The sequence below is a fragment of the Lutjanus erythropterus genome, chromosome 20 (genome assembly GCF_056507025.1).
Source record: "Lutjanus erythropterus isolate fLutEry1 chromosome 20, fLutEry1.hap2, whole genome shotgun sequence".
Lineage (NCBI taxonomy): Eukaryota > Metazoa > Chordata > Actinopteri > Lutjaniformes > Lutjanidae > Lutjanus > Lutjanus erythropterus.
Genome location: NC_139336.1, coordinates 11,975,497 through 12,003,148, shown reverse-complemented (window position 1 = coordinate 12,003,148; position 27,652 = coordinate 11,975,497). Strand labels below are relative to the sequence as shown.

The 27,652-nt window shown below is 38.8% G+C and overlaps 1 protein-coding gene across 2 annotated transcripts in view; it reads left to right on the top strand.

Moving 5' to 3' along the window:
* cntfr (ciliary neurotrophic factor receptor) overlaps positions 1 to 27,652 on the top strand; it is a 282,491-nt gene that overhangs the window by 17,491 nt on the left and 237,348 nt on the right. The gene's annotated exons all lie outside the window — the stretch shown is intronic.

The following is a 27,652-nucleotide window of genomic DNA, read 5'->3' as shown; positions in this document are numbered from 1 at the left end:
AGCATCCAATAAAATCACCTTTAAAAATGACCTTTCAAGGTGCGCCATCGATGTCCTCCAGCAAACCAACAGTATCAATATGGACACAACCCTGGCAGAAACCAAACCGGACAGAGCATGTAAACTGGCTGCTTGAAACACCACAGTTCCGCGGCCAACAAATTGATGCCTGGTGGATAAAAACTCTGGTCCAAACACCAGCTGAACACACCATCTGTTTCACTGCGATCCCACTCATTAGGGATACGTATTTTAATTTATTTTTATTTCCCTTGTCATTTAATGGGCAGTGTTATCATCTTGACTATTTTCTGTCATCTTGTTACTTTTGTCATTTCATTTGTTATTGAGTCCAGTTTTTACCATCTTGTTGTTGTCGCTCATTTTGAGGTGAGACAACTTTTTATGAAACCTTTTTGTTGCTCCTTCCCAGACTGCTGATCGCATCTCCTCTGCCTTTTTCAGCATACAATTTTATCCTAGAAAGAAAGAAACAAAAACAAACAGCCAAGTCAGCTTCCCAACAAAAATATAAACACAGCACTTATGTTTTTGCTTGTATTTTTCACAAGTTGAAGAACAGAATCTTCTTCTATGCACACAAAATCTGATTAAAAAAAACTATCTGTAGCCTTCCAAGAAATAGCCATAGGTTGGCAAAGGTGAAGTGCTCACTGTACTGATTTGAACAAATTTGTGAACAAATTTTAAGAGAAGTGTGCATATAAAGTGTGCATAAAAGAAATATTTTATGATTTTGTATTTGTATTCATGACAAATGGGAGCAAAAGTATTGCGTTTATATTTTTGTTTGGTGTAGATATGGCACATTCTTGGCAAATTTGCAACATAGTTTTTGACAGATGCTAATACAATACCTGTTTTCATAAACTTCAGAAAATTATGTCCAACAACCTGCAGGTGATTCCTGCCTCTGCTGCGTTCATTATGTCTTTTTGTGGAGAGGCCACATTTGAAAACCAATGGACCCATCAGTGGAGAGCCCAGAGGCTGCAGTCATGCTACCCTTCTGCCATCTCTCCCTCCAGATGCAACCTTTACATGCTCCATCTGTTGGCTCTATGATCGCTCTCAACCGCCACCTGCAGCGGCACCATCGCTGACGGGCATGACCAGAGCGAGTCACATCTAGCCCAATTTGAGTAACATTATCTTTGTTTGTTGATGAGATGCCTCCATTTGCATGCGTGAAAGATTTCAGTGTGATTTTTTTTTCTTTTTTAGCTTTAACTACATGCTTTTTCCTTCTGGCCCCCAGACAATCAATCCAACTAGAGCTGTGTACTATAATTGAAAATTCATAGTAAATCCATCATTAGGGGGATGAGTGTGGTGTTAAAAGAACACATGTGCAACTTGTACACACGCATGTACACATGTGCTTGTGTAAAAGTGAGAAAGAAGATGCGTATGCATGTGCGCGTGTGAGCAGTGGATTAGATTTCACTGTGAAGGCATGTTGAACAGTCGGTCAATTTCCTGCCACACGTTCAGTTTTCCCTCCCCATGACAAATTCCTCGATTTTCTCACAACACATTCCTGATGCATTATTGGTCATGGGCATTATATGGTCCCACATATTCTGTCTCTCTGTAAGTCTGGGAAGTATCACGTTGCTTGTGTGTTAATGCGAGCAAGTAAAAAAGAAAGAGGAAGAAATGAAGGAGAGTGTAGGCCAACAATGTTTTATCCTCTACTTGGGGAAGATATAGTGTCTTGTTAATGGAGTTCTGGCTTGCTTTGTTCGAATTTCATGGCTTTTTTGTTCTGCATTTAGAGCTGGAAGCAGTTTATTGTGGGAAATCATGTGATAGTATCTCAATTTAAGCTTTTGTTCTTGCCTAAGCACATACTGTGTAAGACCTACTTTGCGTAGTTTATTTTTTTTCTATTAGGCAGAATCATGTTTACAAGTGTTAAAATAAGATAAGAAAAATGTTCCTACCAAAAAAAGACTACATGTCACTGGGTTTGAAGGCAGCTTAAAAAATATCATGTCACAGCCTGTCTTAACCCATTAAAGCTGATACACAATGCCACATTATGCCATACAAATATTCTTCAGACCTTCTTCCATAAACAATGCGCTAGAACGAGGTTTTAAACCAGAGGGTGAATCTTGTCCGTGAAGAAAAAGTGGATGTTTGTAGTGGCAGTTGGGGCAAATGACAGAGCTTCAGGCATCCATATTGTTGAGGGAAGTTAAGGAGGTTTAGCTCAAGTGTGAAATCTATATTGAAGCCCCTCGGTTATGCTTGACTTGACGAGTTGCGTGTGTCTGTGTGAGTGTGCGTCTGTGTTTTCACATCTGTCCGTCCGTGCGTATGTGTGCGCATTCACCCTTTGTGTGTGTGTGTGTGTCCGTTATGCTTCAGAATATATGGCTCCGTGCATTGGCATGAGTGTATCACACTGGTATTTCCATTTAAATGTGCGTGTGTCTGTGGTGTAATTCAGACCCTCCGCTGTTGCATAAATCCATTGACTGGTAGCTCAAAAAGACAGAATTGTAGAAAAAAAGTCCATATGGAACTTATCATAAGCGGCCATATTTCTCCATTACTAGAAGCAATTTGTTTTAATTGCCTACTTAGAAGTAATATGGCCTCAAACTAGCATTTTTTTTTCATAAAAACCTAAATGAAATATGAGAATGCCTATTAACTGCCACGATTATGTTATAATAATCAGAAAATTGAGTTGTTAAGACTGGAGAGCCTCTTTAAGATGGTAGTTACAGAGCATATGCTGTGTGTTCTGTGTGTGAGGGGAAGTGAGGCTATGGTTTCATTGTGGATTGTGGAAAACTTAAGATATAGAGAATAAGGACCCGTCTATTACTACGCTTGCTCGTGTGCACAGAAACCTATATCTAAATTTAAAGGGATATTTTGAATTATTCGAAGTGGGGTTGTGTGAGGTACTTAACTGATTGTCGTTGAATTTCCTACAGTAGATGGCAGTCGACACGCCCCCAGTTTGGAGAAGCAGCAGGAGTCCTGGTGTAGGAAACTAAGCAATGTACTGCTGGGGACAGGGTCAGCAGCAACACATATTTTTGACTGTGAAGTAAAATTAATGATTTTGCTAATTTATATACTGTAAACTAAATTTATTTATTATGTGGGCCCTTTTTGGGTGGCTTAAAATGCATTTTGCTGTTGACCCTAGCCACAACACGACATTGCTTAGCTTCCATGCTGGTACTCGTCTCGGGGTGTGTGAACCTCCATCTACTGCAGGTGATACTCTAACTATGGATAAACACCACATACAACCTCACTTCAAATAATCAGAACTATCCCTTCAACAGAAATTTTAAACGACCATCATATTCAGAGACTGATATGGTCTTAACTAAACAACAAGTACATTAATCTCAAAAGGATGTGACTGTTTTATATTTTAATGATTCACATGAAGTCCAGGTAAACAGGGAGCTAGTTAGTGAGGTAATATTTTTTGCCGTGAAAAACATCCTCTCAGCGATGATTCCTAAATAGCACCGTGGCCTCTGCGTGCACCCTATCCCAACTGGCTGAAGGGGTGTTAATTAGTTTAAAATAATCCCAGTCTTAATACCAAAGTATGTGAATACATCACTGAGATGTAAAAATTCTGCTGAGTCAGAGTTCATGAGTGGCTTCTGCTGTGACTTCATTTCATTTCACTGATAAATGGCTGCGAGTGAAGCCACGGGCGACAATTTAATTGACTAAGCATGAATTCTAAACATTCAAATGATCACCACATTATCCCTCCTCCTCTAATGTCCATCTGTATCGCCTGGGATGTGTTACGAGCGGAACAATATCAACTGACTCAACATTCCTCGTCACAACCAATGAGTAGCTTAGCTTCACAATGAGACAAGCCAGCCATCCATCAGCAGGAAGGACAGAAAAAATGAAACACTATCCCAGAAGAAATGGGTCAAAATTGCATTACAGGGAAGACCTTTGAAATCAACAGTTAAATAAAAGAAGTGAAATGTTAAGCTCATTCAGCTTTCGCTTGGTTGACATTGTTCATATTAGATTGCTAATGCACCAAAGGCTCCAGCAATTTCCTTTTGATGTACAGTACACAATAGTGTTGTTTAAATATAATGTATGTACACACGCACACACACGCACGCAATACAGATAACCCCAGTCGGGGAGGATTATGAATATTATTGGAATAAAAACACACATTTTTATCAGACAATGATTCCCACTTTGTGCTCGGGGCTGTGCTTGACTTAGCTCTTCCAATCATTTTTCATGTGCAAGAGGCTTTTAGAAAAGCTTTATGTTCAAAAGACAGGCATAAGGGATTCTCATGGGGCTGTGACACTCCCATTAGGAATACAATTCCCACAATACAGCACACACATTAACTTAGAAACACACACCAGCAGCTCTGTAGTCCCCGCCTGCAGCAGCAGAGACAGATTGTGCTTACATTGTACCCCAAGATGTTGCTGAGCTCTGACTCAAAATCTTTCTTGTAGGCTGAACTTCTCAACTGGATTTAGCGTCACGGGTTCTCGAGGTAGAAAACCAAACTTGTGGTAATTTAGTGGTCGAGGAAATAGCCAGGAGTCCTCCATTTCAAATGCAAATGCCAGCTTGCTTCCTGCTTGCCTAAATGAACATGGATTTTGACTGTGCTGTTTTGGAGCCTCCAGTACATTGCAAAAATAAAACACCCCTGCCTTAGAATTTTAAGTTGGCTGAATTTGAAATCACAAGTTGAGATAATTTTGTAATGACTCAAAACAAATAAACTGAAAAAGAAGTGTCTCAAGAGAGTTTTTACTCTAAAACAATGCATGCTGGGAAGTCTGCAAATATGCAGATCATGTTTCTTTAGAAACTTAATTTAATAAGTTGATTGAACTCTGTATAGTACATTCATTGAACTCATCATTTCAAGTCAGAAGGATTCAGGTTACAAGAACTCGTGTATATAAGTTCTGAAGGGTTCTGAAAATGAATACTAAAAATTTCAAATTTAATTAAATAAAATGTATATATATTTACGTTAAATTAATGAGAAAAGATTAGTTAATGCCACAAAATTTTGATTTGATTTTGTACAGTGGACCATGCTGCAATTTGTAAACTTGGCTTTAAATTGGTTTTAAAGACATAATGGACTGTACTCAGATACATGTCCATGTTCCTTGACTCCTCCTAATCTCATTAGACAAACATGGTAGACATAGGGAACTGTTTTCATTATTTAAGGAAGAGAACCCACCTGTGACACATCTGGAAACTGTGTGTATTTCGGAGGAATACATTATCAGTGGGTGTGTGAGACACTGGCATCAATCATGGCCAATCAAATCAGCTCCTCTAATTCCCTTTAAAAGCAATGCACTCCCTGCCATGAGGCACTGACAGCTTTATTATGGAGAGTCCAGGCCACTTTCCTAAGAGGAATAGAAGGCGGTCTGGACTGGATAGTCTTGTCTTGGAGGTGAAGAGTTGCAAGGCACAAATGCTTTTTACACCAAATATGAACATATTGTGTTGTAAATACGCTGTCAAGATGATGTGTCTTTTTTAAGTTGAAATGATTCTCAGTCTGGTCACCGTGCTAGTAGCATTCAGGAAATTCACTGGAAACCATTGTAACTCAATTTTAATACAATATATTATTCATGTATCCACATGAGTTAAAGAATTACAGCATCCCCTGTTGAGAGAAAGGTCTTCATGTGTTTATGAAATCCTTTCAAAACACTCTGCATTATACATAAATATGTCATTAGGCTAAAAACAATGTGGTTTTCATTAGTTAATGAAAGGCTGACATTTTTTGGTGGTGCTGCTGAACGGAAACCTTTAATTCCATTTAATTTCCACAAGGCATTCCATAGGAAATATTTAATTACAACATAAATTATCTGAATTTGGATAAAGGTAAAACATTCCTCTTGGCTTTTGTTTATACATTTTCATATTAATATTCTTGTCTCTAATCACAAAGGTACTCATTATTGGCCTCAGCAGAGTTCCCATGTGTCCATGCTTTTACCCTTTTCCACTCCTTGCATCCCAGCCATTGGCACATTTTGTCTTTTTTGGGAGAAACATGTAATCTTTAAGGGGAGATGGCAGGTAACAGACATGATGAACATCATCTGAAAGCTTAAAACCTGAAGATTAATTTAAGATGTGTCAAGGTTTTGTAGTCAACAACAGCTTTTAATAAAAAAAAAAAATGCAGTTTCTATCAGCAGCTATTCCAATTTTGAAAGTTTAGAAAAGGGCTTAGAACATGATGACTTGAAATACATGATGGCCATCCCCATGTTCTTATCATGTCTTGTAAGTTGTTGCAGCAGTAGTTGAATTCATATTTTTTATTGCACAGATTTGGTGCAAAATTTTACAATTTTTGACCTGTTGAGAACTGATAAAAATAATTCAAAATCCCTCCCAAATACCACATTAAGGCAGCAAGACATTGAGGGGTAGGTAAAAACTGCCATTTTGCAGATTTCTGTGAAAATAGCATTTTTATATGATTAGATGTGAAGCACTTATGTTCTGGGGATTGCTCAGATATCCTGTTATCACCAATATACCTAGCAAAGCCATACATCCCCTGAATGCCATGTCTCTGGTTTGTGGTTGGCAAGTTTCATGAGGCTGTGATTATGCTAGATGCCACAAAAGGTAATTTTATGCAGCGAGGCAAGTATCAAAAATGGCCTTACTGCAATGAAATGATAAACTCACCACACGCGAATACAATTAGCCTCACTGAATCCACAAAGACTGAGTGTTTGCCATTCCGGTACAGTTTAGAGACTACTATGACAACATCGGTAGGTCAGTATTTTCACACTGAGACTGATGTTGGCCGGGGATGTCCTCATGGAATTAAAGAGGTTTGGACATGTCGGGATACTACTGTACTCAGTTGTCTTTCCCTTGAGTTAAAAAAAGATCAGTTCAGGCATGAAAGTGTGTCATGACGAACACATTTCTGATTATTATTGAGCGGAAATAGCATTTATTTCACAGAAACTGCAGTCGACTCAAGTAGTTTAGAATATGAATGGTGTTTTTCAGTTTCTTGACTGTTAATTCTTGACTGAATGTGCACTGCCATGGAAAAATTATGTTTTGATGACATTTTCAGTTATTTGCATAGCATATGCCCTCATTTGTAAGCTCGTTGATAAAGACGCCATGCATCTACTGCTTGTTGCCTTTTAAGTAACCAATATTTAATGCATTCTTTGAGAGAAGTGCCTCGTCCTAAGCCTTCCTAGTGAAAAGGGAACAAAAAAAAGGCACAGGCACTCTTGTATCTGGACCTGACAGAAGCAGGCAGACATGATTCTTACTGCTGTCTCAGTAAGAATGGACTGTGAATGGAGATTACACCCCCTTTTGTCTGCTATAGATTTTAGCGATAAAAGCAAAAGAGAAGAACAATTTTCCTGCCCACAGTCTGAACAAATTGCCCTCTCTGTTGATGCTAGTGTTTCAGACTTAAACATGTAGGGTCTTTCTATGGTAATGGTGCAATCTTTTTCCTGTTATTTTTTGTTTTTGATCGACATCACTATTTGAGAACCTGAGCTATCCGCCGTCTCCCTGGAAGAAAGCTGTGATAGTGATATATCTCAATTGCAAAAGCTCTCTCTCTTGTTACACTGTTTTATTATAGTTATTTCTGACTTCTGGCTTATTGGCCTTTTTGCTCATGTCAGTAGTTGTCATAAGCGCTCTTGGGATAAGGAGTTGGTTCAAGAGAAGAACAGTCAAATATAATATAGGAAATTGAAAATGTACAAGTTCAAACTTGGAGGCAATGAGAGGAGTTTTGCACTCAAATTGACAACACTAAAAGGTATATTTTGTAGTTTAATTCTTCACAGTCAAACATGCTTTGAGGTCCAGCAGTCAGATCAAAATAGTTCTGCCTCTAGAGATATCACCTCAAAGAAAATACTCCTCTTTTTTGCTTCTAAAAGTCAAATTCTCTGTCCCTATGCAAATGAAATTATATTTAATTTTAAGATTTGATATAGATTATTATATTGCCACATGTGCACTTCAAAGACATTCCAGTCATTAAAAATGTAAGGCGTGAAGGAGGTGAGCAGCCGTCAGCAGTATGAGACTGAGGCAGGCAGGTTTTGGCTTCACACATATGGTGGGACACAGATAGTAAGACGAGCAAAGGAGGACAGAGAATAAGTAATTCAAGCAGAGACGATTGGTCCTTGCTGCAACAGAGAGCAGAATTTCAGAATATCTATAAACTGAAATGCTGAGAAAAGCCTGTAAAAGACCTATTTGCAAAATGCTGTTCAGCCAGACAGGCTTATTACATTATATTGATTTTATTGATTTTTTTTTTTCGGCATTTAGCAAAATTTCTGTAATAAAAATGACATTTTTACCGAATCTGTTCCATGTAAGTGTTTATGTATTTTCACAGATTTTTTTTGTATTGTTGCTTGTGCAAATGATGTTTTGCAAATGTAGCTTTTACACTGCATGCACATTGTTTTACTGGATGGGGAGAGATTCAGTGATCGAGATAGAGCTTGGGCTCGCCTTTAAAAGCTATCTCTGGGAGATTGTGCATTTATATGTATATGGCTTTGCACTGTACACTCTGCTTCCATGTTGCTAAGACATACAGTAGGTGATTTTATCTTTAAATAGGTGTTTGCACCAGTGAATTCAGACCTCAGTTAATCATGGAACTGTACATTAAATGGGACTGCTCTCATTATGACATCCACCAGGGATGATTAAACTGATGGCATCATTACACACAGTTATTGTGATGGCTCGCCTTGGTTATAACAATTTTAAGCAAAGGAAAATGAAAATGCTACAGAAATCACTTCACCAGGCACATACAGTGTAGATATGTGCTATTTTTGAAATGCCTAGTTGTCAGTAGAGACATACGTAGAATGCTAATTCTGCCCCATTATTCTTTTGTTCTTACCATATTAATATGTCCTCTATGTGCTTGCCACCATGTTTTATAAATTAAATGATAGGAGTAATGGTAATGTCGTTTGCAATTGCATCAGTCCAATACATTTTTTTCATCCAAACTAATTTACATAGACTGATTGAGCAGATAAAAAAGGTCAAATTCAAGAACATCTTTTTGAAATCCTAAGTATTTGGATGAAACCCTGTGTGTTCTGTTATATACGCCAGTAACAGTGTAATTACTGCAATAATGAAGATTTAATTTAAAGAGATGTTGACCCATCCATAAATGAGGCTCCAGATCTCTCCAATTAACATATTGGAGCACCAAAATGGCTGCATACATCAATGGGTTTCCATTACAGAGAGATGGATGAAGTGGCCAGGGGCAACAGGCAGTGAGGAGCTGCAAGTGGATGAAAGTGAGTGAAAATAATTTAAAAAATCAGTAAGGCAGACATAAACAGTGTATATAAAATGGACACAGAGATAGAAAGAGTGGTAAAGATGGAGAAAGAGAGACCGAGAGACATAGGTTGAGCAGCAGAAGACGGCAGAGAGGCAGTGATAGTCAGGAGAGACGGAAAGAGATATGAAAGAAGTCAGGCCACCAGATGGTCTAATGACCACAGGAAATATTACAGCTGGCAACCGAGCACCAACATTAATGACACCAGTCATTTAGAAGCTTTGAGAAGAGCCGCTGTGAGTGTGTGTGCACTTCTTCCTGAGGGTGTATGTATGTGACATATTGAACTGTACTTGCAAGGTCAAGAAGTTATCCTTATTATCGTATGTTTACCAAAAGGCAAAGTCTGGAGACATTTTAACCCTACTTTGTGTGGTGAAAAAGCTGGGGGTTAGGGTTTGGGCAAGGCTAATGTTGGGGATAGATGTGAAAATCCATCAAGATTTCTCTATATTGTTCATCTGAAAGAAATGAGAGTCACAGATGGTGAAACTTGTCAAGACTAATTTAGTTTAAGAAACAGTATTTCAAATGGCAAGATGAATTAGTCACAGTAGATTTACTACAATCAGTGGACTTGCTAATAAGCACAAGTGTGTGTGTGTGTATTTAGTCAACTAAACAATTACTTTTCAGACTTACTACATTCTGTAGTCGGTACCAAAAATACTAGTAGGTTAAACAAGTTATTAATATTTTATTATTGCACAACACTGATTAACTGTTGCCTCTAAGATATTGCGCAGACACCCACCACCAGCCAGTGCTAGAGCCTTAGCAGACAGCAGACACCCTCTCCCTGCACTAATGGCTGGATGTTGTAATCGAACAAGGTAGAAAGCTGAAAGTGGGACAGATGACAAAATAATAAAACCAGTGGGGTTTGGCAGTATGAAAATGAAAATAATGTTGCACGTGGGCAATGTCGGAAGTGACATATAACCACTCAACTGTAGCAACGCATAACCACAGGCGTGTGAAAGTTAACCTGCAAGGAGAGCACACTGCTGCTGCTAGCACTGCTAACCTTAGCCACACTCTGCAAACCACTATGACATAATTTACCCCGTTGTGATCCTGCTTGGTCTAACAAGATAAGGCGTTTAGTGAGATGTTGTCATGTTTTGTAGATAATGTGAAATCTTCATAATATACGGTGCTCAGTGCTCAGTCACACGTTTCAGTGGCATTTAATAGATTATTTGGTCATTGAAGAATGTTACTAATGGCCTGAAATGACTTTTAATGCGAGCAATATTTTTCCTGACAATGTGAGCAATATTTTTCCTGACAATGGTTAAACTTGTCAATTAAAAATTGTGCTCAGGAATAATGTGTCTCTCCATTTTTTAAGAAAATATTAAGACGTAACACACAAATATAAATTAATAAAAAGAAAAAATCGCATCGTAATTTCCAACCTTACTTCAGCATATACCATCATATTTTTCTTCCCTCTTCTTTTTTTTTCTTTCTGTCCCACTGTCTTGCTGTTGTGACTCCTGGATAGTGCAGACAGTAAATGAACTGCATTATGTATACAATAAGGTGTGTGCTGCCTCTCTCCATCCTCTTTCCATCTCTCTTTGTTTGTGACTCTTTCTTGCCTCTCTGTCTTTCCCTCCCTCCTTCACTCCCTCCTGTCTCTCTTATCTCTCTCTCATGGGTCTATATGAAATATTCTGACCAGGCTCCTACAGTGAACACATAATTAGAAATCACTGAACCGTGACTCCAACATGGGGGCTTTTCTCCTATCTGTTTTGGGAAGGGGGGGTTGAAGAGGAGGAGGAGGAGGAGGAGGAGGGGGGTAGCCTGTAAAACATCTTCATGGTCAGAACACTACACCGGCCTGAAATGATGGTGTCCTACAATACATTTAGATAGATAAGAGGAGAAAGAGAGGGGAGAGAGAGAGAGAGGAGCGGGAGGATGAGGCAGAATGGATAAATGGATTGATAGATGGGGCATGGGGGAGAAGGGAGAGTCGGATGGGAGGCGTCGACAGTGAGATGGAAACAGAGAGTTATGGCTCGTCTCCATTAGCTCTGTTTTCTACAGCCAGGGCTAACACTGCTACGATCTATTGTTTGGTTTTCATCTTCATTAATTAGCCAGCTTCACCAAACAACACTTGAATTCGAAAATAACAGGGCTTGTGAGAATATAGCTAAATAAAAAATTGCACTACCGGGTGCTAACATTAACAGTATAACCATTAAAAACAATGCTTTCATTTTTTGTTGTGTCACAGCACGGAGCAAACTGTGGCCAGCTCTGTCTTGTTTTGAAGTGATAATACTGCCAATATCCTGTCACATTTGACCAGAAGGCTGATGCACAGTGCAGACATATGCTGAAAGTGATGGAGACTGAAATACAAGAAAGCCATGACACTAATACACTATATATTAAATGAAACATACATGGTACAAAGTACTTGCAAAAAAAAAGAAAAAAAAAAAAAGGTTGGGCTGCCTGCAACCATGATAACAATTATTTTCATTATTAATGGATCTTCTATATCTCTATTTTTTTAATAAATCAATTAGTAGTGTTGTTATTTTATCATGAATATTTTATTTATTTTATTAATTTCATGATCTCTCAAGGCCCACCTGCATAGTGGGGTCCACACTTTGGGAATCAGTGGTTTAGACAATACAATGTGAGAGGATTGTTGAAATACAGCCTGTTTCAAATTCCAGTCCAAAACCCCAAAGATATTAAATTGACAGTGTTTTTAAAACTGCAGTAAAAGTTGGCAATTAATTTTCTGTCATGTGACTAATCGATTAAACAGCTAATTGTTTTAGCCCTCTTGTACTTCTAAGTCATTTACATATAATGTACATATTACTTATAAAAAAGAAAGATTTGGGGTGAATCCAGAGATTCTTTTCTTTTTAATTATAAAATAGTTTCTTGATTTTTATTTAGTCCATAAAATGTTAAAAAATAATAAAATACATCTAACAATGAGGTTGTAGTTTGCAACCAGCTGAATACGTCTCACTGTCCCCCTCCAAGAATGAAGGACAAATATGTCGGCTGCAGAACATGGAAAGCTGTGCCAGGAGCCAGTGTTTGATTTGTCCGTTCTGGGCGACTGTAGAAACATAGCGGTGCAACATAGTGATGGAAGAGAACCTGTGCCCTCTGTCAATATAAACAGCTTATTCTAAGGTAATGAACACACAACAAGGTGATCATACACTAATGAAAACATACTTTTGGGTATTATATTCTATTTCTGCCATATTCTTCAAATAGACAAAAAAAAAAAAATAATATAAATAAATCCTATACACTAGACCTTTAAATCACACAATTGATTATCAAAACAATTGGTTTTAATTTATTTTTTGTCTTTTTTTTTAAATCACTAACTTGATAATTTTTATTCATAAACAGCTACATTGTGAAATTATTGTTGAATTTTCTCCTCAGGTACCTGTGTCATGATGTTGCAGGATGACTGAGCTTTTTCATGATGTCATTGGGACACCTTCACTTTACTCTGGCTACCTATTACATCATTTATTGACTTACCCTTGGCCCAGTGGTATATAACATTTTAATGATGTCACTGTGATGACTTGGCTCACTGTGGTCATGTGTAGCAGTATTATGATATCATAGTATAACCTTTATCTCACTGTGGTCATGTACTGCTGTATTATGATGCCGTGACCTTTGCCCTACCATGGTGAAACAGAGCTGTAATGTGACTCCATAGTGTCCTTCCACATGTGCTTTACTGCTCATTGTGATGTCACAGTGTGACTCTCTCCTCACGCAGTGTGTGTGAACACCTCTAATATGTGACCATGGCGTGACTTTTACCTGACTTTGCCCCTTGTATAGCTTTATTGTGTTGTCATGGTGTGACCAGCTAGTTACGTTTGTGCTGACGGCTTATTGCTGTATTAGAAAAGGACAGAGGAGCCTTTGGGACAGTTTTCATCACCGTGTGTCCTTGGAACACGCAGACGTTCACACATTGTCACACATGATGATGCACACACACCAAGGGACACTCACACACTCTCACATACACACGAGAACATGTACACTGTTATAATTCCCGCACACACATGTGACATACCCACATGCAGCCTTTTTATGAGCCCTCCCTCACGGCTATAGCAGGAAATGAATGTCCAGCAGCTAAGGCTGTTAATTAACATTTATGGCCGTAGATGACCGTTGAATCGTTAGACTGGCTCTCACAGCCTTCACGTCAAAGCAACCAGGTTATAAAAATCCAATCTCTGTCCCTGACTCTCTGCCAAAGTAATGATGGTGGATCATGATGTTGATTTGTTTTATAATATGAATCTAAATGGCACTGATCCCCTCTAGGGGTACAGTATATGTTTGTCTCCTTGGACAGTGTGTGTCTGTGATGTTTGTAAATGGTCTGTGGATGTTTTGTGTAGACACTGTGAAATCCCTTAAGCCTTTACTAATGGCATGTCGGTCTGTTTATGTGTTCAGTAGATTCCCATGTGTCTGTCCATCAAAGTTTACATTCTAATTATTTAGAACACAGAAAAGAAATCCATTTATCTATTGCCACTTGTATTTGCAATATTACTTTATTACTACAAGACAAATCTGTAAGATTAAATACCAAATATTAAAATAAGCTCATAAAGAAGAGATCATGAGCTGATCCTAAAGATCTGTGCTAGGGCTCATGTTTTAAGGGAGGCAGTATTGGCTTTCCTTAATACAGCTGGCTTTACAGTACAGCAGTTCCACTCTATTATGTAAGGAAAAATTAGTGTGTGAATGTGGAAAATGATTTGGTCAAGGGCTGCAGAAAATGGTAAATCATATAGCGTTTATTTTGACTGATATTGTAATTGGTTCACATTTAGTGAGAATTATAATTTTTGCATCACATTTTTCATTTTAACTGAGGAAAAAACTTAACTCATTATAATGCTCTTTTCCCCACACAATCTTCCTTGATCAAAAATGTGCAGCTTCTGCGATTTGGATTTTGTGCTGGGCCATATTGCAAGCAATTGTGCAGCCATAAATTGGTCTCACCAATAAGTGATTGTATTCTGACACCTAGGTTGGCAAATTCATGGTTCAGTGATAACAAATCTGTTATATCTCCTGTCTTATTGGCAAAGGTTAGAGTACAAAACATTTAGCTTGTACCTACTTGTTTTTAGGGGTGTCACAATATTAAACAAAAAATTTCCAGAATCGACTGGAAAGGCAGAATCTCCACCTCACATCGTTGTTTTATCTGGCGCGTGTTCAAAGGGGAAAAAACAACACTTAAAATATGACACAGGCTCACTGGCTGGTATGTTATACTTTATGCCATTTAGGATCTTTTTAAAGAAAAATTAATTGATCTATTGATCTTTTCGAATCAAAACTAGGTAGTCTAATGATGGTAGAGCTGTCAATGCAAAATAAAAAGAAGTTTAAATCGAATTGTGACCTTAAAATTGATTTGGAGAATTGTGACACCGCTACTAGTTTTTTACCCGAGGCTGACTGTCACTTTTACTGGTTACAGTGACACGTCTCTCTTTATTTCTACTTTGCCTTTGCCATTGTGTCTCAATTATGTCAGTACTAGCCTAATACTGAAATATACTACATAACGCTTCAGTATTGTCTCTAATAAAAAATATTTTAATTCTGTCACCAGCTTTTTTCACATTTCTTTGATTTTGTCATAATGTTCCAGCTCTTTTTCTTTTTTCTGCCTCTCACCCTTTAACTCCTCTGTTCTCTCAGCCTGTTTTGTCCCACAGTGGTCTAAGTCTGTATTTCTGCCCCCCTACCCACCCACAGCCTGTGGCTGCCATCCACTATTGAAACATTGATTAGGTACAAGCCATGGTGAGAGACATTGTGTGATTAACAAACACACATAACCTGGACCAAGACTTTGCCACAGAAAGCAAACAAAACCAACCTTGGATTGATCTGACACATATGTGTAGATACAGATAGAATCTATTTCTGTTTTCTAAGAGACATTTAGTTGTGCACATGTAATGCATAAATACATACTCTCAAACACTCACAACAATTAATTGATAAATATTCAACCACTGTATTTTACAAATCAAACATTTAAAAGAATAATTCCTGTCCCAATTATCACATGTACAGCGTACACACATCTGAGCAGAAAACCACACACATAGGCAGAAACCACCCAAATACAGACATCTGAGTCAGTTCCAATCACAGCTCCTAACACCTGTCTGCCAATCTTGCCATAGTGTTTTGTCCATGTCTGTCTTCCCCTGGCCAATGGAAACTGTGTGTGTTGGTGTGTGTGTGTGTGTGGGAGTGTGTGTGTGCGAGCGGGTACGTGTGTTGATATGTCACTTTGTGTGTGTGTTAGCAGTCTGACGGCCACAGATAAGGCGGCAGTTATCTTATCGTGCTGAGCCAACCTACCCTAAAACCTCACAAGGTGTCACAGCGTGCTGGCTGGTCCCCAAGCATCCCCTCATTTTCATGTCAATTTCACACCATTTCTGCTGTCTCTGGCCTCCCTCCCCTTTGTCTCTAAGCCTTCATTCCCTCCCTCCCTCCTTTTCATAAACAGTTAAGCACATTTTAGTCCAGTTTTGCCCCTCTGTTCTCCCTTCATCCCTCCCTTTTTTTTCTCCCTCCTACCCTTTTGATCTTTCTTGGTGTCTATCCACTTGGCCTCGTAATCAATGTTTCCCATCTTTGGCCAACTTTGACAGCATTCGCCACCCTGCTTATTCCCTCTTTGCTCACATCTGACTCTTTTCTTTCTCATTTCCTCTCCCTTTCTTGCTCTTCCCATCTCTATTTCTTGTTTTCTCCTTATCGCTGACCTCTTTCTCAGTATGCAGTCCAGATGAGGTGACAATTCACTTTGACGCTGCCAGACTACCTCACTCATTCTCGGCGTCTTTCTCACATCCTCACTTTCACTTCCTAATCCTTTCTCACCACACCTTCATCCAGTTATTTATTCACAGCCCGGCAGAGATGACAGCCTTTTTATCAGCCTGCCAGTCGTTTGCATGTTACTCTTCGGTTACTTTAGCCTGCCAGGCTCTCCATCCTTCAGCCCTTCCTTTTAGCCTTTTAAGACCAACTTACATCATATGATCTCGGTTTTTTGTTGGAGATAATTGAAATTATTCAATCCCCTCCATTAGACAGCAGAAAGATGAACCCGTCAGTCAACTGTTGGTAGTGGTTTAAGTGAGGACAACAGCAAGCAGTGCTTTATTTAATTTCAGTTGGGTGTCGATTTAGATATTTCAACTGCCAACTTTTCAAGTTCTTGAATTATGCATTTTAGATTACATCTAAAGTTATAATCATGCAAGGTATCTTTTATTTCACCTCAATAACAAAGTTTTGTGAAGAAATTTGAGGTTTCCAGATCAGTTGTCATGTTGAAAATAAACGGCAAAACCTACAAGCCAGCCAGGGCAGCACTGTCCTAAATACAGTTTAAGAGGGGTTCGTGTCGATGTTTAAACATAGGAGACCAATTCTGAATCATGTGGCAGGTGGTAACAGGCAGCTTTAATTACCTTCATTTGGTCTATACCCATTACAGATACCCCCAACCCAAGCAAATGTCTGGGTACCCTTGCCAGAGCACAATGTGTTGGCTGGCTTTGGAAATCTACCTTTGTCACTCATATTCAGGGGGTGCAACGATTTTGGGCCAATACCAATGTTTAACACAGGGCTCTTCAACTTCAATAACAAGTGGGCCAAATGTAAAAATTGTTGGGATTTTCGTGGGCCACAAAGAATACTTCGACAAGTCATGGCTACACATAACTCTTTTAGGAAAATGTTAGCAGATATGTTACTCTGAGCCTCTTCTTATTCTATCACAGAAGTGCATTTGTTGCACAATAAACATGGTTTATTACTTGTTGGGCCCAGAAAAGTAAATACTTGTCAGTCTATTTGTTCTGGAATGTTGATTTTCACAATCAACTTTATGTCTCTTTAGATTTGAGAGACATTTTTGAGGCTTGTTGTTATTTTAGCTAGCTAATAAGAGCTCCTCTGTGGCCTACTGGTCCAGAGTGCAACATGAGGCAGGTACAGAATGGGTGTAATCCTATTGCAGCCAATCACAGCACGTAGGTGCTTAATGAGAACATAACTACCATATTGGCTCCAGTCATGCAGTCTAAGGTTCAGGTATTTTTAAGTAACTTAGAGTAGTTTTGTGGTTGTTTTTATTTTTGCTGCTATTTATCCACCCTGTCCACCAAAAGTCTTCATTTGCCCTCAGCTCATACCAGGTTTGTATCTAGCCAGTGGCTTTTTCTCAGAAACACTATCTGGGTATGATAGCAACTGTTGTCAAAGTTGGAAAGCAAATAACCAGAAACGACATTGAGTGAGCGCAAAACTGATAGAGGTAAACGCTGGCCACTGCTGTCTGTAAATGTCATCTTGTTTGCGGATAGGCTGATTGCAGTCAACGAGCTGATACTGCTAATTGGCTAATAAATTGATACGTGCCACCCTCTTACCATTTTTGCTTTATCGATAGGTTTTCACTTTAGATTTGGAGTTTTTCATCAATATTTTATTCAATTTGATGTTTTGTGAATGGCCAGATGAATATAAAAGTTCAAAGTCAACATATAATAAGTTATTGTAAAGTTATTGGCCATCACATCAACCTTTGCACTCGATTTCTCAGTCCTTCCCATTAACTAGGGTATAAAAGCCAACAGTCTAATTGCCAGCCTCCCACCTCCATCAGCCACACGCAAGGCATAACATTTAGCCCTTTCGAGTCCTTCTAGTACTACTAACCTTCCCCCTCTATCTTCATCTCCCACTGAATATGGCCATCTTTGTCAAACTGTCAGCCACCCTCCCTCTTTTTTCCTCTTAAATAAACCCTTTCAATTCATTTTACCTTATATCACTCCACCCCTCCTTCCCTCTGCCCTTGCATTCCCATCTCAAACCAAGTCAGACAGTTGTTATCAGTCTACCCCCCAACCCCCACCCCCTGCATTTTCCTTCTCCATTCCTTCTTTTTCTCCCCCCTTCTCTCTGCTTTGACTGCATTTACATCTCGCAGTGCAGAGGTGGACAGATGCAATGATGAGAGGAGTGAGTATCTCCTGAACAGTCCCTCCGGGGGTTCACTCTCCTCTCTTTGTCCTTCTCACTGGCTTGAGGGTTCATTATTTTTCTCTCTTTGCTCTTTGGTGTTTGTCTCTCTCTTAGCTTTCATGATGAAATCTTTTTTTTATTGCTTGTGACATTTTGCAGCTAGTTTTCTTCACTTGATTTGCAGGAGGAAATAACTTTCAGACCTCCATGTTGCTCATTCTATCAGACATCCCTCGTCAGAATATATCAGGCCAAAATTCATGATGACATGAGAATGAATAGCTATGAATAATAGTCAGTAATAAGCTTTATTTTAAAGAGATCATGTTTCATTGTATCAGATTTATGTGCAACACAGTTTATGATTCTGACAGAAAGGTGGTGTTATAGGAAAAAATCTACTATACCTTGACTATTTCCCAGTAACAAGCAACGACAGCTTCCTTGACATTTACATTTTTCCCTGACTTTCTAAGCATAAGAATAGGTTCCTGATTCTACTTCTGATCTGTCAGAGGCTGACATTAAATAACCTCTTCCAGAGTTGAGGATGAAGTTGGGCTGGCATATTTTAAGTTGAGCTTTACTCAGGCAGATTTTTTTCTAAACACATTTTACTGCCACTTCTTGCTATGAATTCCCTGCGGGGATCAAATAATGTTAGCTCATGGTTTATGGGAGCCCGCAGTGACATCTTTGTCTTACTTTCATATTTAACATTTACAGTTACCTTGCAGAATCAAGCTAATGTTCAGTTTTAAGAGCTGACATCAAAACTTCACCTCTACTTGTTCTGTTATTGCTTAATTTTGCCATGTACTATAATTTAAACATTGTTTGAACTCAGGATTTGGTAGTTTTAATGTCACTCAGATTTGATCAAAGGTGCATTTTGGGAATTATAAATAAGCTATGAGTAGTAGCCTACAGTCATATTTTCTGTGCTGGTGTGAAATTAAAGGTTATTCTCATTATGCGAATGCCTCATGAGAAGTTAAAATGTCAGACTTCTCCAACGGATCTTTAGCCTCACCATTCTTGCCGCTAGAAATGGTCATTTGTCTAAAGTGTGCATGACACCTTGACTGCATTAAATCATGTGCTTCTGTGTGCGTTTATCTTGTGTGAGACAGACAGGTGATTGGGTCAAGCCTTGACCAAATGTTAACCTCTCCTTGTCGAACTCTTTACAGAGGGTCACTCTGGGCAGGATCTGTAAAACCTCTTGTTCTTGTCTGTGTGACTGTCTGTCTATGTGAGAAACCAAGCAGTACACATTACAAATTACAGGTTTTATTTACAAAAACTTCAAAACCTATGAAAAACAAACCACTTTAACTTGAGCATGACCACAGTTAACCACAAGGACAAAGTAATGCAGCTCTTTGTAATTGAATCCATAAACCTGAGGTACAAAGCAGGAATTGTGTAACAAAGAATACTGAGATGACTGACAGAAACAAAGAAACAAAAGCAAAGAAACTTATACAAGTTTGGCCAAAATGAACACAAAAAGGCATGCAGGGGAAAAATCAATATATTACATAAGACCAAAACAAAGGGATATCATCAACATCAGCTATAGATAGTTGCTCAGTTTCATCTGCACTTCACTTTGCACTATATTCTTTGAAAAACACAAAACTTACTGAATATCCTACATTACATTATGGCTTAAGTTTAGACCTCCCCTATGAAGCATGTGGAGTTAGAGGATCTTTTCAGAGCAGCTACTTTGACATTAAAATAGTAGGGTAAACACAGGTGTTACAAAGGATACTAATTGGGGTTTTGTTCCATTTAGGTCAAACAGAGTCAGCGTGCTGCTGTTATGCATGTTCGCTCACTGGAAAGACTACACTAAATGGAACAAAACCTTAATTAGTATCATTGGTAATACCTGTGTTTACCCCACTATTTCATATCAATATGGCTACTGTGAAAAAGGTTTATCACCCTGCCTATAGTGTATATAGTTAAGTCAGTTCTTTGGAGCTATCTTTTTCTGGAGGGATACCACACCAGGACACAGGTAATCAGACAAGACTGAAACTGAAGGAGGGCTCACACAAACCTTGTTTGTTCTGCTTGAACCGAACACTGAAACATTTACCCCTTTGGTGAAGTTTGTTTGGTCCCAACCAGAATTTGAGTCCAGCGTCCACACCCAACCCAAACAACTGCTCTCTGGTCCACCTTGAAGGGTCAAGTGGACTCTGAAGTGGTTCATTTTGAACCAATTACAGGCACACTAGCAGGGGACAAACCTGGATTCATGTCAAAGTGAGAAATGCCTGCATTATTAAATTATTCATTACCTGTTATGTTATGAGGCATTCACATACGCAGTCCTCTAGAGTTTGCTGATATGCTCTCCAGATGGACAGCAGCGTGAATGGAACTGTGCTCCATGATGTACAGTACCCAGGTAGATATTGCCCCACTTGTTGTCTTGTTACCCACCAACTTTATGACCAGTGTTCGAACATTTGCACGCCTTGAATTGTGTTTACAATTTCTGGACCATTTAAGGTTTTGCCTTTGTAAATGCACATCAGACCGGATGGAAAATTGAAACAGTGAATCATCCTCACATCATCTTACCTCTTAACCGACTCATTCCCCACTTGATATCTTAATTAGAGCCAGGTCAGTGATTGTGCAGGTGGTAACACAAAAACACCGTTATATGTTCACTTTATTGGGGATTTACATAAGAAAGGTGTCATTTTTAAAAGCTGTATACAAACTGGTTTGCTGGCCTTTACTTACCCTTTACACATTTCTTTTGCCCTTTCTCTCCTCATGGCAGTATATAGCTGAGAACCTTTTTCATTCTCTCCACCACTTTATGTACTGGAATATGGCTGTACCAAAGCATCTCTGTCGATTTCTCCTCTCGCTCTGTCCTTTCTGTTTTCATTACATTACAGTATGACAGAGAGACCCCCACCCATTACATTACAGAGAGAACAGGATCCAAGATAAAGCATCTGCTGCAGTGATGTCAGAGGACAGTTATGAAGCAGATTATGAGGCTTATAGTCTGAACTTTCTGCCTCCAGTTTGCTCTCTTAACCTCTGTCATCCTCACTGTACAATGCCCATGTTGTTTTTTTAGTAACACATGATTTTTTCATATTTGCTGTGGGACTGTGAGACCTGTTTTGAACAAGGTGACTGACAGGTTTTTATCTAGGCCGATTTTTTTTTTTTTTTTTTTTTTTTTAAATGGAGAGTCACTGGGTCCTTCTTCAGTTGCTTTTATGACTTTACAGATGCTTGTTCAGTCCCTACTAGATGGTATTTGAAGTAGATTGGCACTGATTAGTTGATCTATCATGGGACCACAATGATAATGTGACAGACATTTGAAGAGGAGACATGTTGGACATGTGGACAATCCAGACTCACCTCAGAAAGATGGCTTGTTAGCTAGTTTGCAGTTAAAAGCCAAGACGATACCTGTTTATACCTGCGTGAAGGATTCCAGAATCAAGACCAAAAAATATCTCTGAATGTCAGTTTTTCCCATATATTCATTTATTTGTGGTGATCCGACACAATGGGCTGCCACAAATTGTTGGAAACTGATGATTTTTCACAACTTTCTGACATATTAGAGACTTGTGGTTTTGAATCTGGGGTTCTGGGACCAACAAGGGTCCTTGAGTGGTTTGCAGGGGGTTCCCTGCAAAAGGAGTTGAAGCTGAACAACAAGGGAAGAAATGGGGCCAGGCTCTTTGATTGAAAGTAATTCACAGTGATTCCCAGTTTAATCATTGATTGACTATGAATACTTTATTATCTTCAAACCTAGAAATAAAACAAATCACTCAGAGTGGTTGACGGAAGACGAAATCCTCTCAAATCTGTGGTCTGATGTGCATCATTTGTGACGGTCTGTGACAAAAAATGTCATGAAAATAACCTGCAGATGAATCGATAATGAATATATAATATATAATTTTCATTAGTTGCATCCCTAATTTAAGGGAAGACAGCTATTTGTTCGGACAACTAAATGGGGTTATGATGGGACTAATAATATTCTGTGGGTACTTCAGCAAAAACACTTGAGCTTATCTGATTGTCATCTCACCTTCTCCTGCTCCCTCTTAACATCTTTCTTTCTGCTTTGTTCTCTTTGTTCTCCTTTAGCTGTCACCATCATTAACACGCCATAATATTCTCTTTCATCTCATTAAAGATAGAAATGAAACATACAAACAAAACTTCACAAAAACAATTAATTTAAGACTTCATGCTGTGCTGTGATGCGTGTAATTAATTTAGCTTCTACCTCTCACTTGGTTGGTAAATGTATTCTGCAAATAAACTGGCAGGTCAACCTGTTGTCAGGGGGTTTACCCCCCACTATGCCCATAGTTAACAGTCTCTGTCTCTCCGTGCTCTTTTAGCCTTCATCTTCTTAACCTGATCCCCTTGCTTGCTAATAATAGCCCCGGCTTTCACAGAACAGGCAGAGAAACAGAGCAGAAGGGGAGATTTGGGGGCTGTTGGCTGTATTCACATTGAATTTTGTGCAGTGTGAAGTTCAGTGGCTCCTAGGACTCTTTTGAGCCCATTGATTTTTAGTAGTAAGTCCGCGAGGGTAACCTTTAATTTTCTGTCTTTATTTTTAGTCTTTTTGTGACAGGTGATGTTTTTATACTCTAAAGTTTGCTCATGCCTCAGCTATCCTAGATTTTAGGAATAAAACCTAAATGTGTGAGCGTTTGAAGAAGAAATCATATTGCAGGAACATTTCTGTGTAGAATCAAAAACATTTGTGTCACACTTTAATCAAGGCTAGCAATAAAAGCTTGTGGTTGCTGAAGTGACAGAGTAGCAGAAACAGATAAATGAATAAATGCAATCCCAGCTTCTGGCTGGTGTCTGTCTGTTGTGAATGCCCCCTTTTTGCTGTAATCCTTTATCCCTGTAAAAGAAATCACAATTGCTGTGAAGACATCTGTTTGTAAAGTGCATTATGTATGGCCGGTAGACATGGCAAACTGCCACATCTGTCGCTGCTGCTGAGCAAGCTTGATAACACAAACAGTAGGATACAGTAATAAAAAAAATCCTGTAATTAGTTTTTAGTTTCCATACATGCGCTTGTATTACAAAAATGTATGAAGGGTAATCCAGTGTTTTACACAAAACACATTAACAGCTTTCTTTTTTGATGCAGATTAAAGGCCCTCCAGATTGTTTGGTATACAGTATACGGAACATTGTTTATTTTAATCAACTGAATTGAATTCAGAACAATTACTGCATTGTGATATATATTGGTCACGTGATACAAAATTTCATATACCATGATAGCAGATTTGATTATATCACCCACCCCTAAGCCAAGCATAGCATGAAATGGCTTAATATCTGTCAAACTGAAGCCTGAGCCTCAGCTGGAATGGGTGACCTCTAATTAATTAATTAATTTTAATTAATTAATTTCATAGTTGACATCTAATCGATTATTCAGTTAATCACTGCAGTGCTGCATTTGACAACATTTTGAGTAATTTTAAAGTAAAGTCCCAGTCTCTCCTGGTCTGTAGCATGTGTATCAGGATGTACAGGCAGGATTTAGCCACTCATGCCATGCCATAATGCTATACTGTTATGATCAAATATCATTAAAAAGTAATGCTAAGTATGGAATTTGGATATCTGTGGCTACGGAAGTGGGGGGTGATCTGTTGTTGTGGGGGTGTTGAAAAGACACATGCTGAGTGTGTAATTATCTCTGAGAGTCTTCTCTCACTGATCGCATTCACATCTCATCTATTTTAATCCCTCTCTCTCTCTGTAGTAACTACTGTATATTTAGCTGCCCCTCTTATTGTCTTCTTTCTTGCATAATCATGCTTTCGCTCCACATAAATAATTTCAGCATGGTCTGCTAATACTGTCAGGCTCCTTATCTGGAACTACACAGAGGCCTGTGGGATTTGTTTTTGCTGATTTGCTTGGTTTTGTTTTGGTTTTTGTTTTTGTGCTTTTCTGTTTAGTGTTGTTATGATTTGTGTGTTCTTAGCTGGTGCGAAATCTCGTTGTGTCATCTGGAGAGTTGAAGAACTGCTGAATTGGAAAAGTACAGCTGGTGTCAAGGTCTGGAAGAAGGAGAAAAAGAGAGAAAAAAATTGTGCATGTGTTTGTGTCTGTATGTGTGTGTAGAGAGGCACAGAGAGAGTCAGGCAAAGAGACAAAAAGAGCAAGGGAGACTGAGACAAGGGGAGAGGCATACAGAGGAGGAACAAACAAGAAGAGGGAGAGGGAGAGCGTCTAAAAGGTGATGTTTCACATGATAGCACCTTCTGCAATGTTGCTGCGTGGCAGCATCAGCAAATCTCTCCCACCTTCAACTCTTTTTTTTTTTTCTTTTTCTTCTATCTTTCTCTCCTCCAGCCAAGCAGGCAGGCAGACAGGCAGGAAGGCTTTCTGGAAATAAATAAATAGCCTTTCAGCCATTGATGCCTCCAGAGAAACTGAGACGGGCTGCCTTGACTCTACATAAAAACAGCAAGAAAATAGAAAACAAGCAAAATCTCTAACTGTGGAGGTCAGATTCATCTGTGGTAGAAAATGTAAGAAGACATGATGTCTGAAAACTATTTTTACTGAACCAAAACACCGGCTAGGAGGCCAGCTAGCACTGAAGAATATTTATATAGCCTCTACAATAGTTCACAAGTGAATCTTGGCCAAAAAAGGATTACTATGCAAGTGACTGCTGTATTTGTAACAGGATTTACAATAATATAACGTGTTTTCAATCTAATCTATATTAAGGAAAAACTATTTATACCCTTTTTGGCTTTTAATGCACTTGCTGTAGTTAATGCGCCAGGATGAGTTGTCTGCGAGAGCACTGATCATCACTTTTAAGCCAAGAGTACATAATCGTTTTCTTGTTGGCTCTCAACCGAAATCTTTAGAGTGCCAGAGAACCATTTTTTCTTTCAAATAAAGTCAATAAAATGTTGTTTAATAACAGATAATTAAAATTATGAAAAGTGCTCGTATTTTTATTTTGAAAGGGAATCAGAAGTTATTTGTGTAAATAAAGGGTTAAATCAATTAAAAAGGAGTTATAGCCTAATTTTGTTGGCCCCAAAAAATACATAATTTTCCTCTTGCCTGTAGTTCTGTTTATTCATCAAGACTGTTTTGGTGTCTGTTGCAGAGTTTTGGAAATATTGGCCACAGAGTTGTCTGCCTCCTCTCAGCCTAGATGCCACATGGCTTGTGGTGCTCGACAGTATTTGAAAAACTTAACAGCAGTGTCTCCTTCCAGAAGTCATAACCCAGACAGTCAAGATAATCCACAGTCCTTCAGTCCTCCAGAAAGAAGCATCCATCTACTCAACTAATGCCATCCTCTTCAGCTCAGCTCTCATCCATGGTCACCCTTGATTTTGATTTGTTGTACTACCGACTTAATAATTGCTGTATATTTATATATTTGTTGGTATAAAGTCATTTTCTTGTGAAACGTAATATTGCAGCAATAGTACCTGACTGAATCTTTGTTCCTTTTACCAATGAAGTCGGACTGTTATGTTTATATGAAAGATTATTTTTAGAGAGTGGCTTCTAAAATCTCAGTGCCTAGAGAAGTAAATGTTGACTCACTGGTATTGATCAACAACACAAACCAAACCTCGCTCTGACATATTACTGTCACTGTGAGCTAATGCTGTATAGAACAAATATATTTGCTGTGAAATCTGTTTGACTCACTAGCTTAATAGCTTCCTTACAGAGTGTTTTGAGCATTGGGGAAGTGAACTTACTTGCACTCTGATGCTTGTTTTTCTGCTGCATTCTAAGTCATCAACTCATTGTAAGTCAATAAAAGTAAAACATTGTTTTTATGTATTTTTTCGGCACTTTGAGCACCACAAACTGAGTGTCATCTAGTTCTTTTGTAGTCGACATCTCTGCAGCCAATATCTACAAAGCTCAGCAACTCACACCAAAACAATTTAGATGGATAAATAGCACTACAGACAGGAGGAAAATATCTGTATGTGAATTGTCCCTTTAAAATTACACTACAGTGGCAACTCCAGTAGCAACCTAGTTTATTCTGTTGTACCTATTCTTTTCTCATCTAATCTCCAGTATTGGACTTTTTTGTGTCTTTTATATCCGACACTAGACCACTTCATCAGGAGCATGACGTGGCTGTGGTAACAACCGTTTTACAGCACAGCAGATTCGGCTGATGTGCGTGGCACGCTAAGTTACCATGAAGTAGAGCTAGTGTGGTTTGGTGTGTGCGTGCGTTTGGGTGTGTGTGTGTGTGTAGTAGACAGCGTGAGAAGCGTGTAATAGGCTCACCTGTCCCTTGCTGCAGACTGATGGGCAGGTGGAGAGAATGGAAACCAGATGGAAAAAAGGAGCGATGCAGGAAGAGGGGAAACGAATGGACAGTGCAGATAAGAGTGCACTAGACCATGCCTGTGGGATGCATAGATTTTGGCTTTTCACTTACTGTTTGTACGCCTGATTAAAGAAACACCGTAACAGAATAAAGGAAAAATAGGTGGGGATAGAGAGAGGAGGAGGAGGGAAATGATTGAAATAATATTGCTGGGACGGCAAGAAAGGGGAGAATTGAACTCTGATGATATTTCCAACGTAATTGTGTCTCTGAACTTCAAAAACAGTAACTGTGATTTGTACAAAATCTCTTCATCGTGTTGCAGTTTTCATTAGACTGTACATGCTGGGAGACATTTTAAACAGAATTTATCCCACTCAATTTTACAATCCCGTTACGGGTTTCTGAGATTTTAGCAGGATGTTATCACTATCAGCAATGTAAATTCAGATCTCTTTGCCAAATAAATATTACTGAATGATTTTTCCACCATGTTGAAAAGATGCTTTCAGTAATATCAGCATAGATGAGCTTTCTATAAGGGTCATGATTTGTATGCCAGATGTGTACAAAGCATAGGAATAGACCTTTTTTACAGCAGCTATTGATATGAAATAGTTGGGTAAGCACAGATGTTACCAATGACACTATTTAAG